Raw genomic sequence first — 6000 nt, forward strand, 5'->3', positions numbered from 1 at the left:
ATTTTAGAGTATAGATTCACTCATTTTGCTCTGTATGTAGTCATTTGTTGGAATCTCTAGAAAGACAAATATTTGGGAATGGAGGGAGTACTACGGAGTGCATGCATGTGTGTACTCGGGGTGGAAGCACTGCATGCATGTGTGTACGCATGATTCCCTCTAGTAATAGACGCCGTGCTATAACTACCAATGCTATTTTTCAGGCCGATCGCTAGTCGCCTTGGTCCCACAGATTTTTTTTCTTTTTTCTGAAGCGTGCTGTATAAACAGTGACGGATGGAGTAGTATGAGCGGATTCAAAGAAGAGCGTATTGATGGTTGCTTCTTCAGAGCAACTTACAATGGGAAAGGTGGGGCTTATGATTTGACTGCTCATTACTCACTATTAATGCGGCGCAACGACCGGGCTGAGTCTCCCATGCGGTTGTGCACTACCACCTCGGTTCTTAAATATACTCCGGTGAAGGAAATATGCCCTAGAGGCAATAATAAAGTTATTATTTATTTCCTGATTTCATGATAAATGTTTATTATTCATGCTAGAATTGTATTATCCGGAAACATAATACTTGTGTGAATACATAGACAAACTAAACGTCACTAGTATGCCTCTACTTGACTAGCTCATTAATCAAAGATGGTTATGTTTCCTAACCATAGACATGTGTTGTCATTTGATTAACGGGATCACATGATTAGGATAATGATGTGATTGACATGACCCATTCCGTTAGCTTAGCACTCGATCATTTAGTATGTTGCTATTGCTTTCTTCGTGACTTATACATGTTCGTATGACTATGAGATTATGCAACTCCCTTTTGCCGGAGGAACACTTTGTGTGCTACCAAACGTCACAACGTAACTGGGTGATTATAAAGGAGCTCTACAGGTGTCTCCAAACATGTTGGGTTGGCGTATTTCGAGATTAGGATTTGTCACTCCGATTGTCGGAGAGGTATCTCTGGGCCCTCTTGGTAATGCACATCACATAAGCCTTGCAAGAATTGCAACTAATGAGTTAGTTGCAAGATGATGTATTACGGAACGAGTAAAGAGACTTGCCGGTAACGAGATTGAACTAGGTATTGAGATACTGACGATCGAATCTCGGGCAAGTAACATACCGATGACAAAGGGAACAACGTATGTTGTTATGCGGTCTGACCGATAATATCTTCGTAGAATATGTGGGAGCCAATATGAGCATCCAGGTTCCGTTATTGGTTATTGACCGGAGACGTGTCTCGGTCATGTCTACATTGTTCTCGAACCCGTAGGGTCCGCGCGCTTAAGGTTTCAATTCAATGACAGTTATATTATGAGTTCATGAGTTTTGATGTGCCGAAGGAGTTCGGAGTCCCGGATGAGATCGGGGACATGACGAGGACTCTCGAAATGGTCGAGACGTAAAAATCGATATATTGGATGACTATATTCGGACATCGCAAAGGTTCCGAGTGATTCGGGTATTTTCGGAGGTACCGGGGAGTTACGGGAATACGAGGAAGAAGCAATGGGCCTTAATGGGCCTTAGTGGAAAGGACCAGGAGGTGGCGCGCGCCCCTCCCAAGCCCAGTCTGAATTGGCAAGGGGTTTGGGGCACGGCCCCTCTCTCCCTTCCTTCCCCTCTTCCCCCTTTCCCCCCTTCTCCAAGTTGGACTAGGAAAGGAGGAAACCTACTCCAACTAGGAGTAGGAATCCTACTCCCTGGCGCGCCCCTTCTAGGGCCGGCCTCCTCCCCCTTGCTCCTTTATATACGGGGGCAGGGGGGCACCTCTAGACACACAAGTTGATCTTCATGATCATTCTCTTAGCCGTGTGCGGTGCCCTCCACCATAATCCTCGATAATATTGTAGCGGTGCTTAGGCGAAGCCCTGCGACGGTAGAACATCAAGATCGTCACCACGCCGTCGTGCTGATGGAACTCTTCCCCGACACTTTGCTGGATGGAGTCCGGGGATCGTCATCGAGCTGAACGTGTGCTAAAACTCGGAGGTGCCGTAGTTTCGGTGCTTGATCGATCGGGCCGTGAAGACGTACGACTACATCAACCGCGTTGTCATAACGCTTCCGCTGTCGGTCTACAAGGGTACGTAGATCACACTCTCCCTCTCGTTGCTATGCATCACCATGATCTTGCGTGTGCGTAGGAAATTTTTTTTTTGAAATTACTATGTTCCCCAACAGTGGCATCCGATCCTAGGTTTTATGTGTTGATGTTATATGCACGAGTAGAACACAAGTGAGTTGTGGGCGATATAAGTCATACTGCTTACCAGCATGTCATACTTTGGTTCGGCGGTATTGTTGGACGAAGCGGCCCGGACCGACATTACGCATACGCTTACGCGAGACCGGTTCTCCCAACGTGCTTTGCACAAAGGTGGCTAGCGGGTGACAGTTTCTCCAACTTTAGTTGAACCGAGTGTGGCTACGCCCGATCCTTGCGAAGGTTAAAACAGCACCAACTTGACAAACTATCGTTGTGGTTTTTTGATGCGTAGGTAAGATTGGTTCTTGCTTACGCCCGTAGCAACCACGTAAAACTTGCAACAACAAAGTAGAGGACGTCTAACTTGTTTTTGCAGGGCATGTTGTGATGTGACATGGTCAAGAAGTGATGAGATATAAGTTGTCGTATGAGATGATCATGTTTTGTTGAAGTTATCGGCAACTGGCAAAAGCCTTATGGCTATCTCTCTATTGCATAAGATGCAAGCACCAAATAATTGCTTTACTTTATCGCTATGCGATAGCAATAGTTGCAAGAGCAATAGTTGGCGAGACGACCATGTGACGACACATTGATATAGATCAAGATGATGGAGATCATGGTGTCATGCCGGTGACGATAGAGATCATGACAGTACTTTGGAGATGGAGATCAAAGGCGCAAGATGATGATGGCCATATCATGTCACATATTTTGATTGCATATGATGTTTATCTTTTATACATCTTATTTTGCTTAGTTTGACAGTAGCATTTTAAGATGATCTCTCACTAATTATCAAGAAGTGTTCTCCCTGAGTATGCACCGTTGCGAAAGTTCTTCATGCTGAGACACCACGTGATGATTGGGTGTGATAGGCTCTACGTTCAAATACAACGGGTGCAAAACAGTTGCACACGCGGAATACTTAGGTTATACTTAACAAGCCAAGCATATACAGATATGGCCTTGGAACACGGAGACCGAAAGGTCGGGCGTGAATCATATAGTAGATATGATCAACATAGTGATGTTCACCAATGAAACTACTCCATCTCACGTGATGATTGGACATGATTTAGTTGATTTGGACCACGTGATCACTTAGAGGATTAGAGGGATGTCTATCTAAGTGGGAGTTCTTAAGTAATATGATTAAATTGAAATTAAATTTATCATGAACTTAGTCCTGGTAGTATTTTGCAAATCATGTTGTAGATCAATAGCTCGCGTTGTTGCTTCCCTGTGTTTATTTTGAAATGTTCCTAGAGAAAATTGTGTTGAAATATGTTAGTAGCAATGATGCGGATTGGATCCGTGATCTGAGGTTTATCCTCATTGCTGCACAGAAGAATTATGTCCTTGATGCACCGCTAGGTGACAAAGCTATTGCAGGAGCAGATGCAGACGTTATGAACGTTTGGCTAGCTCAATATGATGACAACTTGATAGTTTAGTGCACCATGCTTAATGGCTTAGAATCGGGACTTCAAAGACGTTTTGAACGTCATGGACCATATGAGATATTCCAGGAGTTGAAGATAATATCTCAAGAAAATACTCAAGTTGAGAGATATGAAGTCTCCAACAAGTTCTATAGCTAAAAGATGGAGGAGAATCGCTCAACTAGTGAGCATGTGCTCAGATTGTCTGGGTACTACAATCGCTTGAATCAAGTGGGAGTTAATCTTCCAGATAAGATAGTGATTGACAGAATTCTCTAGTCACCATCACCAAGTTAGTAGAACTTCGTGATGAACTATAGTATGCAAGGGATGCCGAAAACGACTCCCGAGCTTTTCATGATGATGAAATCGATGAAGGTAGAAATCAAGAAAAACATCAAGTGTTGATGGTTGACAAGACCACTAGTTTCAAGAAAAGGGCAAAGGGAAGAAGGGGAACTTCAAGAAGAACGACAAGCAAGTTGCTGCTCAAGTGAAGAAGCCCAAGTCTAGTCCTAAGCCTGAGACTAAGTGCTTCTACTGCAAAGGGACTGGTCACTGGAAGCGGAACTACCCCAAGTGATTGGCGGATAAGAAGGATGGCAAAGTGAACATAAGTATATTTGATATAAATGTTATTGATGTGTACTTTACTAGTGTTTATAGCAACCCCTCAGTATTAGATACTAGTTCAGTTGATAAGATTAGTAACTCGAAACGGGAGTTGCAGAATAAACAGAGACTAGTTAAGGGTGAAGTGACGATGTGTGTTGGAAGTAGTTCCAAGATTGATATGATCATCATCGCACACTCCCTATAATTTCGGGATTAGTGTTGAACCTAAATAAGTGTTATTTGGTGTTTGCGTTAAGCATGAATATGATTTGATCATGTTTATTGTAATACAGTTATTCATTTAAGTAAGAGAATATATTGTTGTTCTGCTTACATGAATAAAACCTTATATGGTTACACACCCAATGAAAATGGTTCATTGGATCTCGATCGTAGTGATACACATATTCATAATATTGAAACCAAAAGATGCAAAGTTAATAATGATAGTGCAACTTATTTGTGGCACTTCCGTTTAGGTCATATTTGTGTAAAGCGCATGAAGAAACTCCATGCTGATGGGCTTTTGGAATCACTTGATTATGAATCAGTTGAAGCTTGCGAACAATGCCTCATGGGAAAGATGACTAAGACTCTGTTCTTCGGAACAATGGACCGAGCAACAGATTTGTTGGAAATCATACATACTGATGTATGTGGTCCGATGAATATTGAAGCTCGCGACAAGTATCATTATTTTCCGACCTTCACAGATGATTTAAGCAGATATGAGTATATCTACTTGATGAAACATAAGTCTGAAAAGTTCAAAATATTTCAGAGTGAAGTAGAAAATCATCATGAAAAGAAAATAAAGTTTCTACGATCTGATCGCAGAGATGAATATTTGAGTTACGAGTTTGGTCTTCAATTAAAACAATGTGGAATAGTTTCACAAACTCATGCCACCTGGAACACCACAGCATAATGGTGTGTCCGAACATCATAACCGTACTTTATTGGATATAGTACAATCTATGATGTTTCTTACCGATTTACCAATATTGTTTTGGGATCATGCATTAGAGACAGCTGCATTCATGTTAAAAAAATGGGGCACCATCTAAGTCTGTTGAGACGACACAATCTGAACTGTGGTTTGGCAAGAAACCAAAGTTGTTGTTTCTTAAAGTATGGGATTGTGATTCTTATATGAAAAAGTTTCATCTTGATAAGCTCAAACCCAAATCGGAGAAATATGTCTTCATAGGATACCCAAAGGAGACTGTTGGGTACACCTTCTATCACAGATCCGAAGGCAAGACATTCGTTGCTAAGAATGGAGCCTTTCTAGAGAAGGAGTTTCTCTCAAAAGAAGTGAGTGGGAGGAAAGTAGAAAACTTGATAAGGTAATTGTACCTTCTCCCTTATTGGAAAGTAGTTCATCACAGAAATCTGTTCTTGTGACTACTACACCAAAAGAAGTGAGTGAGGAAGCTAATGATGATGATCATGTAACTTCAAATCAAGTTACTACCGAATCTCGTAGGTAAACCAGAGTGAGATCCACACCAGAGTGGTACGGTAATCCTATTCTGGAAGACATTTTACTAGACCAAGACGAACTTGCGAACTATGAGGAAGCGATGATGAGCCCAGATTCCGCGAAATGGTTTGATGCCATGAAATCTCAGATACGATCCATGTATGAGAACAAAGTATGGACGTTGATGGATTTGCCCGATGATCGGCAAGCCATAGAAAATAAATGGATCTTCAAGAGG

The sequence above is a fragment of the Triticum urartu genome, chromosome 2, assembly GCF_003073215.2.
Source record: "Triticum urartu cultivar G1812 chromosome 2, Tu2.1, whole genome shotgun sequence".
In the NCBI taxonomy this organism is placed as follows: Eukaryota; Viridiplantae; Streptophyta; class Magnoliopsida; order Poales; family Poaceae; genus Triticum; species Triticum urartu.